Source organism: Lissotriton vulgaris, chromosome 1_1 (assembly GCF_964263255.1).
Source record: "Lissotriton vulgaris chromosome 1_1, aLisVul1.2, whole genome shotgun sequence".
Classification (NCBI taxonomy): domain Eukaryota; kingdom Metazoa; phylum Chordata; class Amphibia; order Caudata; family Salamandridae; genus Lissotriton; species Lissotriton vulgaris.
Window position 1 is genome coordinate 56,628,540 of NC_141685.1, and position 15,965 is coordinate 56,644,504.

Genomic DNA, 15,965 nt, shown 5'->3' on the forward strand with positions numbered 1-15,965 from the left:
CTGGATTTTCTAAGCTCCGTGGTAAATTGAGACAGTTCTACCGCATCCACCACATACTGCAAGACTCCAAGAGCTGAAGCTAGAAATACAATTCCAAGGATGAATTTAACCACTCTTTCTGAACATCCCCTTGAAAATGGCAACTAGTGAACATACCGACGGTACCAGCACAGTGCAGAGAGCTTTTCAAGAACCTCGAGGTACATTTATTTTCTCTATCTGTTGTAACAGAAGATTTTGATCCTTGGTAACATCAATGCTGTTTGGACAAGGTCATACATTTTGCAATAAGAATCAAATTAATCCTGCCCAAACACACACCCTCAAGTCAATATTGCATGAAGTTTTGCGGTCTTAGTCCTCAGCAAGCCCTCTGCAAATTGCTGAAATTTTCTTAGACCTCCTGGACCGCTGAGCCAACACACAGACCAACTAAATACCCTCCAGGAGCTACCAATCGATCTACCAGCACTTGGTAGTCCAATCCAGACTCCAATCTTTAAAACCATCTACCAGCATCCAGGCTCAAATCTTTCAACGTTCTCTGTTACCATGTTCGGAACTGCCTGTTTCTGAGATTCGTGGAAGCTCCATGCTCAAAGTTAGTTTGTAAAATCCCAATAGACTGGAAGACAAGAACAAATAGTGACACACCGCACAGAACTGTATATTATTTAACCATTTTTTCATAATATGTACCATTGTCTTACTTCTGTTTTTTCAACATGGACGTTTTGCTGTCTGTTTATCACAACAGCTCAGTTATTTAAAACCTCACTTACCAGTTTGTTTTACATCATACCTACCTAGCTGTTACTATGTTGGACTTGTTCCTTTTACCCCCAAATTTTTTTGCTTTTTACCCCCCTTATTTAAGGATGTCTCCCCCATGGTAAAGGTTAGTGTATAGGCCATGTGTGGTGTGAGACGCCATGTTAATGTGATAATGTGATGCAATGGTGTGCACGTATTTTCCCCCCATTGTGTAAAATGTACCCTGATGAAATGTCACATTTAACATGGATGCCATTGCTGTGCGTTTTGCCACCTGACTGCGGTAGGTTAGCAGTCTAGTCGTTAGGTACCCAGCCATCCCTGCTTTTGGAGGGAAAGCCTGGCACCCAGGGTGCTCTACTCCCCCCCTGAGAAAAGTTTAAACCAGTTTGCCTGAGAATTCTAGAAGGTTCTGACATTGTCTGGTAGGTAGGGTGAGGGGGTTATAAATAAGGGGGATGTGCCACCCTGTGCAGAGACAGAGCTGGGACAGGAACGTGAGGGGACCTGCTGCCAGGGGAGACCGCCACTTGGGCCTGTGTGCTGGACCCTGCACCCATCTATCACCCCTCTACTGTCCCCAGGGCTATTGGAAGCCCCACTTCAGGAGTTCAGGCTGCTGTACAGGTGGAGGGCCACGCTGCAGTGGAGAATGGTGTCAGCCTACCGCCCTGTATTGATGAAGCCCCCACTGGCTGTTGACCTGGCCCAGTAGTGCCTACTGCTCTGTCCCCCAGCCCCCTGAAGAAGGAGGGCCCTCCTAGGTCCCTGAAGTGCCTTGAACCTGCACCACACAAGCGCTGCGCCCAGAAGTGCCTAGAATGGAAGGAGCATCTTGGACCCCCCCAGGAGGTGAGGAGTGTTACCCTGGGGCTTGCTGCTGGGACTGTCTGCCCCCCCTTGCGCTACAATCCTAAAGCGCTGTGCCTAGAAGAAGCGTTGTCGGCCGGGAGAGTTGCTGCCTGTGGTGTACCTGTCAAGCGCTATACTGCCTGGTACTGCAAGAAGCATTGAGCCTCCAAGTGCTGGGGCTGGAGTAGCTGTCTGCCCCCTAAGCGCCACAATCCTAAGCGGTGTGTGTGTTGAAGCGCTATTTCCCGGAGCGCCATGACCGGGACTGCCTTGCTGCCCTTCTAAGCGATGTTGCCCCCTTCATAGCGCTGTGCCCAAGTCGCGCTGCAGGCCCTACTCACCGCCGCAGCCCGGGGCCAGGAAGAACTGTGGGCTCAAAAGCGCAGCGGGTGACTATCCCGCGTGTGGCGCGATCAACTACCCCCGCTTCATAATTAATTTATTGGCGGGTGCCTACCCTGCACTAGCGCCGAAGTTGAACTCACCACCGCGGGCCTTGGGCCGTCTGAAGAAGCGCCGTGCCTCGGATCACCGCCGCGACCTCGGGGTCGCTAATCAAGGAAGTTCCGCTAGTGACTGGACCCTCGCAGCGGCCCCCAGAGCCAGGAGAGGGCCGCCGCAGCATTGAGGAAGCCGCGCTGGACCTCGCAGAAGCTGGGACGGGCGGCATCACGTGGCTGGGGGCGCTGGTGATGTCACCGGCCACGCCCCCCAGCCACCGCACACAGATTGGCAGGTCCCCGTGATGGAGGGGGAATCAGAGTGAAGCCCAAAGTGAGCGGCGACGTTGCAGGGCTCCCGGAGTCTCGAGGGAGCCCGGTGGAGAGCGACCGGAGCGGGATCCCCCCAAACCCGTTTGTGCCCCACAAAAGGAAACCGCTGGAACAAGCCGAAGTGCTGTAGGGGCCCCCGCGGTGGATAGAGAGCCCTGAGTGCTGCCGCGAGTTCAGCGCTGTGCTGCGGGGGCCTGAGTGAGGCCTCACGGGCCCCGTGTAGCCCGCATAGATCCCAGGAGCTGCCCCGGGGCTCTCATGCTCTAAGGAGAGCCCCGCAGAACCCTGCAAGGACATCAGGAGCCTGGTGAGTGGGGGCTCCATTAGACTGTTGTGGGGGGGGTGTCGGGTCACAGGGTCGGTGCCCGCCCCCGGGGACCATTGTGCATTCAGGGAGCCCAAGAAGAAGGAATCCCTCGTGCCACCACCATAGGACTGCCTTTGCACCACTGCCCCGCTGGACAGAGGGTAAGGCCAGCGATTGGGGGCATTAATAATTTAAGGGTCACCCCATGTAGGATGCCTGACCTGTTAGGAAGGGGGCTATGTTGGAAATGCCTCACTGCTTTATGCCCCGGGATAGGGCTGTGCCTGCAGTACAGAGTTTGCCTGATCCCATGCCGAAAGTGGAGGTCAGGCTATGAAGTTTATTTGCAGAAGGTCCTGCCTAAGGTTTTGATGCCTAGGGTTTCCCTGTTACCACTGATGTACCTAATGTGCTTTTCTTAAGGGTGATGCCAGATGTTAAGTTGATGCCCCATGTTAAAGGTGATTCTGCCTGCCTAGGCCTGATGGTAGTATTGCGTGCCTGTTGTTCCCTTTTGCAGGAGGTGCTAATACAAGTCAAGCTGGGTTTATTCCTAATGTTTTATTTTTCGCTTACAGCCTACTGCTAGGTGATGACAAGGATTAATGCCTGTGTTTGCCCTGCAATACTGACCCTATGTTTCATGCCAATTGATAACGTTCTTTTTACTTCAGCCTGGAAACTAATGGACTCACCCTTTTCTTGCTTTGCCCATTTTCCCTGTAAATAATCACCCCGGTATCCATTGCCCTGGCGCCCGTTGGCGCCCTATTGCGATTACTGTGCATTACTGAGTTTTACCTTTGCAGGTTGGACCTAATACAAAAGTTATTCTTTTTCCAACCAGAAGCGGCGATGTGTCTCTTTTGTGGTGTGCCTGGTGTGTCATCTGTGCATACTGCGTGGATGCTTCACACATGTCCTCAGGAGCTTGGCCGGCCCGCTCTGCTCCATGCTACCCCCCGTAGAATTGGTAACCCCATTTCTAACCTACTATTTCTGACCTAAAGAAATCTCCGGTAGACATGTTGTGCTGCCTGTTTCTACATAAATAGTTAATGGACTACTGCTGCAGGAACTGTGCAGTATCCTTGCAGTAATATAGACTTTATTGGGAGCGGGTCGAGCAGATTTGGCTCCCCCCTTTTTCCTCCTCCCCTCAGCTGGTCACCACTGGAGTCCCGCAGGGTTCCTCCCTTAGCCCGCTCCTCTTTCAAATTTATGTTACGCCACTGATATATCTGGCAGAGGAGCTTGGGGCTAAGGTGATGGCCTATGCGGATGATACGCAGCTGCTGTTTACCTGGGACAAAACATCAGACTCCGTTTCAGCAGCGCAACAGTGCCTTGTCTCCATCTTTAAATGGCTGGCCGATGCACAGCTTAAGTGCAATGAGCAAAAATCTGAGATCTTGCTTTATGGCAAGTTTCCAGGTGACTCCCGCGAGCAGCTGTGGCCACCTGACTCCCCGCTTCTCCTCTCATCGGGACAGCCCGCCAAAAATCTGGGAGTGTGGTTTGACGAGAGTCTTTCTTTTTCAACTCACATCAAGAAACTGGAAGGATGTTGTTTCGTCCTCCTTAAGACTCTGAGGACTTTCTTTCCGCTTCTCCCTCAAGCGGCAAGAGAAACTGTTACATGTGCCCTGATTTTATCTTGCTTGGATTATGCTAGTGCCCTCTATGCTGGCACCCCTGGCTACCTGCTTAAAAACTCCAGGTGGTCCAGATTGGGGCCGCCAGACTACTATTGGGCATTTCGGTTAGGAACAATGTGAATCTCAAATTACAATCTTTTCAGTGGCTTCCTGTCGCTGACAGGGTCAGGTTCAAATCGCCCACCGTGCTCTCCATGGCTTTGGCCCCCTCTATCTTCAGAAGCGCTTCTCCTTCTTCTTTCCGTCGCGTGCGCTCCGATCTATGTCACTGTGCCAGGCTCGGGTTCCATGCTTTAAGCTTCAGAGGGTGGGCGAAAGCTCTTTTGTGGTGAAGGCTAGCGCAGACTGGAATGCCCTCCTCCTTGCTTTGCGGTCCATTCAGAACACAGCTGTGTTCAAAAGGAAACTTAAGACTCACTTCTTTGTTTGTTAGCCTCTCCTTGTACTCCTCTGGCATCGCGCCGGGACACTCACGAGTATCTGTACGTGCTACAAGTGGATATAAGATAACATAACATAACATAAAGGTACTTTATTAGAATAGCTGCAACTACTAGAATAATAACATAACAAATGCAGAGCACACAGTGCAACAACACAAACCAGGTACTAGGAGAATCTGATCCAAACAATGCTATAATACAGGTCACACATTAGGAGAATCTGTTGCAAACAAGGCAATAACACAGGCCAGGCACTGAGGAATGTGACACAAACAATGCAATAACATAGTCCAGGCACTAGGAGAATCTGATGCAAACAATGCAACAACAAGGACCAGGCACTAAGAGAATGTGACGCAAACAATGCAATAACAAGGGCCAGGCACTAGGAGATTGTGATGCAAACAATGCAATAACAAGGGTCAGGCACTAGGAGAATGTGACACAAACAATGCAATAACACAGGCCAGGCACTAAGAAAATCTGATTCAAACAATGCAATAACAACTGCCGGGCACTAGGAGAATCTGATGCAAACAATGCAATAACAAGGGTCAGGCACTAGGAGAATGTGATGCAAACAATGCAATAACACAGGCCAGGCACTAGGAGAATCTGATGCAAACAATGCAATAACACAGGCCAGGCACTAAGAAAATCTGATTCAAACAATGCAATAACAACTGCCGGGCACTAGGAGAATCTGATGCAAACAATGCAATAACACAGGCCAGGCACTAAGAGAATCTCATGCAAACAATGCAATAACACAGCCCTGGCACTAGGAGAATCTGATGAAAACAATGCAATAACAACGGCCAGGCACTAGGAGAATCTGATGCAAACTATGGAATAACAAAGGCCAGGCACTAGAAGAATCAGACGCAAACTATGGAATAACACAGGCCAGGCACTAGAAGAATCTGATGCAAACAATGCAATAACACAGGCCAGGCACTAGAGGAATCTGATGCAAACAATGCTGTTAGAACCCGGAGTCTCTAATTGGCAACAGTATTCACCTTTGTCAAGTAGGGACCCTTTGTCTACCTCAGGGCAACAGAGTTTACACGCTGTAGATAACCCCTGCTCACCCCCTTGGTAGCTTGGCACGAGCAGACAGGCTTATCTCAGAGGCAGTGTGTTAAGAATTTGTGAACACATACAGTAATATAGATCAACCACTACAAACGGACACTACACCGGGATGTATCAAAAATAGGTACGTTTTATATCATTAACACAAGACCTTAACAACTAAAATCCACAGTACGAATATGCTTTACGGTTTACTCAAAAATAGGTTCTTAGTTTCAAGTGTCTCTGGCAACAGATAATCCCAACAGGAGTTATCGTTTCAACGCACAAAAGAGTTCTCAGGGTACAGTCTGCCTGTGAGGAGCACAGCGTCGGGCCCGGAGTCACAACTTGACTGAAAGGGACAGTACCTTTAAGAAAACAAACAAAGGCTCTTCTCAGCGTCAGGGAGCTGTGATGTCGTGTGGCACGTTGGTAGAGTCGGTTTCTTGCTTTGGGGAAAGTGATATGACGGAACCCTAGCTGCGGATGCAAGCAGGGGGGGCTTCGGTCCTTACCGGAGAGGAGGTGGCATTACGGCAGCGTCGGCACAACAAGTTGTTGCTAATGTCGTTGAGTCAGTGAGTGCTTGGTCACTGTTGTCGATGATCGTCTCTGCCCAGATGGCGCTCTTGGAGCCAGTTGCAGCCCAGCGGCAGGCCTCAGTCTACGGTGCAAGTCAGAATAGCGGTCACGGTCTCGTGGCAGATGGTGGCGAAGTTAGCTGGCTTGAGTTGCAGAGTTCCTCTGAAGCAGCTGAAACAACAGTTCCAGCTTTGCTCAAACAGAAGAGGTGAAGTCATTGGTATCCCTGCGTCTTCAAACAGGAGGCTAGCTCAACTCTAGCCCTCGGGGAATCATCGGCAAGATGATGAAAGTTTCTTCCTTGGTCCTTTCTACCTCTCCTTGGCACGAGAGACACCACCACAGGCCAACCCACTATAGCGCTCTGGCATTGGGGCAGTACAACTCCTGTGGTCTCCAATGCAATAACACAGGCAGTGTACTAGGAGAATCAGATGCAAACAATTCAATAACACAGGCCAAGCACTAGAAGAATCTGACGCAAACTATGGAATAAAACAAGCCAGTTACTAGGAGAATCTGATGCAAACAAAGCAATAACACAGGCTGTGTACTAGGAGAATCTGATGCAAAGAATGCAATGACACAGGCCAAGCGCTGAAAGAATCTGATTCAAACAATGCAATAAAATAGGCCAGGCACTAGAAGAATCTGATGCAAACAATGCAATAACACGGGCCGTGTAATAGAATAATCTGATGCAAACAATGCAATAACACAGGCCAGGCACTAGGAGAATCTGATGCAAACAATGCTGTTAGAACCCGGAGTCTCTAATTGGTAACAGTATGCACCTTTGTCAAGTAGGGACCCTTTGTCTACCTCAGGGCAACAGAGTATACACGCTGTAGATAACCCCTGCTCACCCCCTTGGTAGCTTGGCACGAGCAGAGTCAGACAGTCTTATCGCAGAGGCAGTGTGTTAAGCATTTGTGAACACATACAGTAATATAGATGAACCACTACAAACGGACACCACACCAGGATGTATAAAAAAAAAGGTAAGATTTATGTAATTAACACAAGACCTTAATGGCAAAAATCCACAGTACTAATATGCTTTACGGTTTACTCAAAAATAGGTTCTTAGTTTTAAGTGTCTCTGGCAACAGATTATACCAACAGGAGTTATCGCTTCAATGCACAAAAGAGTTCTCAGGGTACAGTCTGCCTGCGAGGAGCACAGCGTCGGGCCCGGAGTCACAACTAGACTCTCACGGAACAGTACCTTTCAGAAAACAAACAAAGGCTCTTCTCGGCGTCAGGGAGCTGTGATGTTGTGTGGCACGTTGGTTGCGTCGGTTCCTTGCTTTGGGGGAAAGCGATGTGGCGCGACACTAGCTGGGGATGCAGGCAGGAGGTGGCTTCGGTCCTTATGGGAGAGGAGGTGGCGTTATGGCAGCGCTGGCACAACAGGTCATTGCTGATGTCATTGAGTCAGTGAGTGCTTGGTCACTCTTGTCGATGATCGGTTCTGCCCAGATGGCGATCTCGGAGCCGGTTGTAGCCCAGCCTCAGGCGTGGGTCTACGGTGCGAGTCGGAGCAGCGCTCGCTGTCTCGTGGCAGATGGCGGCAAAGTTAGCTGGCTTGAGTTGTAGAGTTCCTCTGTATCAGCTGAAACAGAAGATCCAGCTTTGCTCAAACAGAGGAGGTGAAGCTGTTGGTATCCCTGTGTATTCAAACAGGAGGCTAGCTCAACTCAAGCCCTCAGGGAATAATCAGCAAGATGATGAAAGTTTCTTCCTTGGTCCTTTCTACCGGTCCTTGGCACAAGAGACACCACCACAGGCCAACCCACTACAGCGCTCTGGTAGAGGGGCAGTACAACTCCTGTGGTCTCTATGTGCTCTTCCTCGGCTGACGGTCGTCTTGTTCGTTCCAGAGTGATTCCAAAGATCTGGGGTCTGTGCCCCAGTATTTATACCCATAGATCCGTTGTTCTCTGAAGGCAGAGGGTCCTTTGCCTGGTCAAACCCAGTTTCAGGTGCATTCTACCAGTGCGTGTCTTCTTCCTTTGTCGGGGTGAGGCAGGGTCTTCAGACACACCACAGGAAGTGGAGCCAACTGTAATAAAGTAGAGTTCATCCAGGATAAGGTTAACATGTAGTATTTATTCAGCCCCAACCAACAGTCAGCTAACAACTGACAAATATGGAACTTACATATTAGATGAACATTGGTGACAGATGGTTCCAAGCTCTAAGTTCTAGCATGGAACCAGACCACCACACAGAGACAGGTCATCACACTTCTCCCTCTTAAACACTAAACAGGTTTACATGTCCAGCAATAAAAAAGGCAACAGAAACATATGAAGAAACAAAAGAGAAGGTTCCTATACATAATAACGCAAGTGAACAGGAGGCCTGCGTACTCTCACACTCTTACGAGAAGAATCAGTATGCAAATCAGGAACCACAACATTGTCTTCACATTTCCCTTTTCCCCCAAAATGAGAAACACGACTATTGTTCCAGAAACGACCATCCTCCGTCTTTACAGCATTTTTGAACATTTTTACAATGGTTCTAGGAACAGAAAACTTTGACCAGTTTTGACAACCCACAGGAGCCCTGATCTTTACCACTTCCCCCACCTTGAATTTGGATTCTTTTGCAGAATTTCTCCTATCTACATACATCTTCCTTTGCCTCTGTAGTTTCAATTCCCTTTCTCTCCATGCACCAACATCATTATTTTTCACACCCTTTTCTGCAGCCATCCAGGCAGGACATAAACAAGTATTAGGCGCCCTACCCTTGAAGAGTTCAAACGGAGTCTTTCCTGTAGTTGAGTGTGGAGAGAAACGATAAGCAGAAATTCTGTTCTGTAACTCCCTTCTCCAGTCCAAATTGTTAACCCTTGCCAACTGAATGCTTTCCTTCAAAGTCTTGTTAAGTCTCTCCAAAGCACCATTTGCCTCAGGATGATACAAAGAAATCCTCTTGTGAACTATGCCACACCTACTGAGATAATCCTCAACGTTCCCAGAACAAAATTGTGGCCCATTGTCAGAAAGAATAGAGTTCGGGAAACTCTCGCGCTTAAAGACAGACTCCAAGAAAGAAATAACAGACTCACTTGTAATCTCCCTTACCAAACTAACCTCCACCCATCTTGAATACAAGTCCAATAAAACCAACATAAACGGAGTTTGATGCTCACCATTTAACGGCCCCACAATATCAACTGCAATCTCATCCCAGGGGGACCTAGGCAACCTCCTGCAAACCATTGGGGAAAACCTAGTTTTCAAGACTTTATCACTTGCCTGACAAGAAGAGCAATCCCTAACTGTACGTTCCACCAACAAATCAATACCTGGCCACCAGAAGTCCATTCGTATGCGTTCTTTCGTCTTAGAAATGCCTAAGTGTCCTTCATGAGCCATGTCCACCAGAACACTTCTGAGATTAACAGGTGGGACTAATCTAGTACCTCTCATAAGCAAACCATCCACCACTGCTAACTCATCAGCAACCAAGGACCAAGGTTTCTTTAGAGAACGAGACATACCTCCTTCCAACAATTTAATGACCTCCTTTAATTCCTCATCCTTACTCAACTCTTCTTTCCAAGCATCTTCCTTCACCGCACCCAAAGTAACGTCACACACCTTTAATTCACACTCAAAATCGTCAACCATAGCTTCATCAACATTTTCTACGACATCCACCAGCCTTGACAGACAATCAGCTGAGACATTAGTTTTTCCTGGAATATACTCAAACCTGAACACAATCTCCTGCAAAGAAATTACCCACCTCCTAATTCTCGCCTAGATTGAGTCCAACCCCTTCTTTTCAAACACCTCCTTTAGTGGCTTGTGATCAGATCTGATGGTAAAGGAGGAACCCCAAACAAACTTCCTGAATTTATTCACAGCTCAATATATTCCCAACGCCTCTTTCTCTATGACAGAGTAATTCAACTCCGCCCCTTCAAACATCTCGAAGCACAAGCTATGAGAACCTCTTTGTCTTTCCTCACCTGTAACAACAGAGCACCCAGACCCTTACTGCTAGCATCTGTTACAATAAATGTTGGATCACCTGAAACAAACACCTGCAAATTTGGTGCATTCCTCAGATCCATCTTTACCTGAGCAAACTCTCTACTACACTCCTCTGTCCAATTAAACACAGAGTTTTTACACATGATTTTCCTAAGATTAACAGTCTTATCTGCGAAATTTCTCACAAACTTATTGTAAAACTCCGCCATGCCCAAAAATGATGACACCTCTTCTTTTGAACATGGCTCCTTCAACTTTTCAATTGTATCCACAAGTTCCTTTTTTGGACATATGCCCTTCCTCGAAATATGGTGGCCCAAATAATCTAGCTCATTGACACCAAACTTACACTTGCTCCGTCGTAAAGTTAATCCAACATCCATCATCTTCTTCAACACAAGACGAACCCTTTCATCATGTTCATGTTCATTCTTACCAAAAATGAGAACATCGTCCTGATAACATCTTACCCCCGGTATTCCTTTGAACAGATCTTCCATAATTCTTTGGAATACCGAGGCTGCCGAAACAAGCCCAAAAGGCATCCTTAAAAACTTGAATGCCCCCATTGGTGTTATAAAACTAGTAAGCTCCTGACACTCTTCCTTTAGCGGGACCTGGTGATACGCCGAAGCCATGTCCAAGGTGGTGAAGTACATGCCCCATCTAATGTAGAAACCAACTCCTCTATGTTTGGCAAAGGGCACTTGTCAACTATAACCTCCTTATTTAATGCACGAAGGTCAACACACAGCCGAATCTCATTATTTGGCTTCCTCGCGACCACAATTGGTGCGAGCCATTCAGTTGCCTCTACTGGTTGTATAACCCCAGTTGACAACAACCTCTCAATCTCTTTTCCCACAGCATCCTTTACACAAATTGGAATGCGCCTTACTTTAGCAGCAACAGGCACCGCACCCAACTTCAGTTTGATGTTGTGATTGTAACCCTTTATACATCCAAGTTTTTCACTGAACAATTCCTTAAAATCCTTTATAAACTTATTCTCTTCATCATCTACAGACTGTACTTGAATAACAGGGTGAGCATTTGGATTGAGACTCACACCCAACCTTGCTTGATGAGACCAACTCAACAAGTTGTCTCCCCTGTTTGCCACATACATTTTTGCTTCCTCAAACCTCCCCTTATATTCAATGCAGTCAAAAAAGTAACCCATTATTTTTATGGGTTGTTCTTGATAACCTGTTGGTCTTATATCCGGTTTACACAAAGTCTTTTTCTTTTCAAACACCTCTTTTGAAATGAAAGTGACATGTGAGCATGAATCAAATTTCATCAACACACTTGCTTCCCCAACCAACACATAATCAGAAGGATGTTCTACAACATCATTATTAATCTGAAAACTAACCAACTTAGTCTCTGTCCTCGTATCTCTCCCAACCCTTGATCTGCAATTTCTACCAATATGCCCCTTTCTTCCACACACATTACAATTGAACTTAAGGGCAGGACACTCTCTCACATTCGCCATATGCCCATATTTCCCACATCTATAGCAATTTCCTTGAAAAGGCGTTGTGAATTTCTTACTTGTCAGTATTTTCGGATTACCTCCATCAACCTCCCCTTTCAATTTTTCTCCTTCGCACCCTTCTTTTTTTTTCTTCTCATCATCTCTCTTCACAGCCTGACACACCACTTCTTGTGCTGAACAACTACTTGGGTTTTCATCCTACTTTTCCTTGCTCAGTTCTCCAACGCATTTTAACATGTGTTCAACCCTTTTTGCAATACCTATCACTTCTTCAAGTGCAGGTTCATCCTTTAACCACAACTCCTCCCTTATTATATCGCTCACACATCTCAAAACGAACGGATCCCTTATTCTTTCTTCCACCAAACCTCATCACACCAACGTTGTGGAAGATGGCCCAGCTCTATTCAGACCCAGGTGCCTACTCCTCCCACCACTCTCAGGACAATCAATCAAGTGCTGTCGCGCCCTACCTCCTGGAGTCCCCCGGCCCTGTCACTCACAAACCCAGACACACAAATGCTAGCAGAAGCAGGCTGGATGGGGAATGTGACACAAACAATGCAATAATACAGGTTGTGTACTAGAAGAATCTGATGTATACCATGCAATAACACAGGCCAGGCACTAGGGGAATCGGATGCAAACAATGCAATAACACAGGCCAGGAGCAAGGAGAACCTGATGCAAACAAGGCAATAACACAGGCCAGGCGCTAGGGGAATCTTATGCAAACTTTGCATTAACACAGGCAGTGTACTAGGAGAATCTGATGCAAACTATGGAATAACACAGGCCAGGCACTAAGATAATGTGACACAAACAATGCAATAACACAGGCCAGACACTAGCAGAATGTGACGCAAACAATGCAATAACACGGGCCATGCACTAGGAAAATGTAATGCACACAATGCAATTACACAGGCCAGGAACTAGGAGAATCTGACACAAACTATGGAATAACACAGGCCAGGCACTAGGGGAATGTGATACAAACTATGGAATAACACAGGCCAGGCACTGGAAGAATCTGACACAAACAATGTAATAACACAGGCCAGGCACTAGAAGAATCTGATTTAAAAAATGCAATAACACATGCCAGGCACTAGTAGAATCTGTCACAAACAATGCAATTACACAGGCCAGGCACTAGGAGAATCGGATTCAAACAATGCAATAACACAGGCCAAGCACTAGAAGAATCTGATGCAAACAATGCAATAACAAGGGCCGTGTAATAGAATAATCTGATGCAAACAATGCAATAAAACAGGCCAGGCACTAGGAGAATCTGGTGCAGACAATGCTGTTAGAACCCGGAGTCTCTAATTGGCAACAGTATGCAAGTAGGGACTCTTTGTGTATGTCAGGGCAAGGGAGTTTACACACTGTAGATAACCCCTGCTCACCACCTTGGTAGCTTGGCACGAGCAGACAGGCTTATCTCAGAGGCAGTGTGTTAAGCATTTGTGAACACATACAGTAATATAGATCAACCACTACAAACGGACACCACACCAGGATAGTTAGGCAAGAAAATACCGTCTTTCTAAAAGTGGTATTTTCAAACACAGAATGGTAAAACCAACTTTACTGAAAGATGCATCTTACCATTCTGAGTTCAGGCATACTAGACTCGACTCTCCACCTGGTTCCCTGAGTCAGTTAGAATTGTAGGATGCTATAACCAAACTACTCATTCTGGCCTACGGGGAACAGGTTGCCTTACAATAGGGAAAAACGCTCTCATGGTGATTCACTACTAGGTCATGCCACACACTCCAGGGCATGACCAGCCTTCTACTTACAACGCACCCTGCCCGCAGATCTTCATTAGGTGTGACCAACATGCAGTGAAGTGAAGGTTCACAGACCATTGAGTGGTTGCACTCACCGAGTCACACAGCAGCCCCAGGCTGCGTACGGCACTCCACAGTGGCAGGTCTGAGTCATACTTTACGAGTTGCTCCGGAGGGTGGCACAATTGGTGCTGCAAGCCCACCAGCAGCATTTGATTTACAAGCCCAGGCACCCCTGTGCACGATACTAAGACCTGACAGTAAATAAAATACACCAATCATGGAATCTCGAATTAAACACCAAGATTCCAAGAAGCACTTGCACTGCGGCACTGAATGGCAGTGGCGCAGTGCCCAAAGAGTCTAAACCAGCAAACATCAAAAACAGAGGAGGCAATCCGTCAAAAAGAGAAAGGGAGACCCACGCCAATGGTACTAGGTCTAACAAATGCAATAACACAGGCCGTGTAATAGAAGAATCTGATGCAAACAATGCAATATCACAGGACAGGCACTAGGAGAATTTCATGCGAACAATGCAAAAACAGAGACCGGGTACTAGGAGAATCTGATGCAAACAATGCAGTAACTCAGGCTAGGCACTGGGAGAAACTGATACAAACAATGCAATAACACAGCCCAGGCACTAGGAGAATCTGACGGAAACAATGCAATAACACATGCCAGGCACTGGAAGAATCTGATGCAAACAATGCAATAACATGGGCCAGGCACTAGGAGAATCTGAAACAAACAACGCAATAACACAGGCCAGGCACTGGGAGAAACTGATACAGACAATGCAATAACACAGCCCAGGCACTAGGAGAATCTGACGCAAACAATGCAATAACACAGGACAGGCACTAGGAGAAACTGCTACAAACAATGCAATAACACTGGTCAGGCACTAGGAGAATCTGAAGCAAACAATGCAATAACACAGGCCAAGAACTAGGAGAATCTGACGCAAACAATGCAATAACACAGGCCAGGCACTAGGAGAAACTGATACAAACAATGCAATAGCACAGGCCAGGCACTAGGAGAGTCTGAGCAAATTATGCAATAACACTGGTCAGGCACTAGGAGAATCTGACGCAAACAATGCAATAACACTGGTCAGGCACTGGGAGAATCTGACGCAAACAATGCAATAACACAGGCCAAGAACTAGGAGAATCTGACGCAAACAATGCAATAACACAGGCCAGGCACTAGGAGAAACTGATACAAACAATGCAATAACACTGGTCAGGCACTAGGAAAATCTGACGCAAACAATGCAATAACACAGGCCAGGCACTAGGAGAATCTGACGCAAACAATGCAATAACACAGACCAGGCACTAAGAGAATCTGACGCAAACAATGCAATAACACTGGTCAGGCACTAGGAGAATCTGAAGCAAACAATGCAATAACACAGGCCAAGAAGTAGGAGAATCTGACGCAAACAATGCAATAACACAGGCCAGGCACTAGGAGAAACTGATACAAACAATGCAATAACACTGGTCAGGCACTAGGAGAATCTGACGCAAACAATGCAATAACACAGGCCAGGCACTAGGAGAATCTGACGCAAACAATGCAATAACACAGACCAGGCACTAAGAGAAACTGATACAAACAAAGCAATAACACTAGTCAGGCACTAGGAGAATCTGACGCAAACAATGCAATAACACAGGCCAAGAAGTAGGAGAATCTGACACAAACAATGCAATAACACAGGCCAGGCACTAGGAGAAACTGATACAAACAATGCAATAACACTAGTCAGGCACTACGAGAATCTGACGCAAACAATGCAATAACACAGGCCAAGAACTAGGAGAATCTGACTCAAACAATGCAATAACACAGGCCAAGAACTAGGAGAATCTGACGCAAACAATGCAATAACACAGGCCAGGCACTTGGAGAAACTGATTCAAACAATGCAATAACACTGGTCAGGCACTAAGAGAATCTGACGCAAACAATGCAATAACACAGGCCAAGAACTAGGAGAATCTGACGCAAACAATGCAATACCACAGGCCAGGCACTAGGAGAATCTGACACAAATAATGCAATAACACAGACCAGGCACTAGGAGTAACTGACACAAACAATGCAATAACACTGGTCAGGCACTAGGAGAATCTGACGCAAACAATGCAATG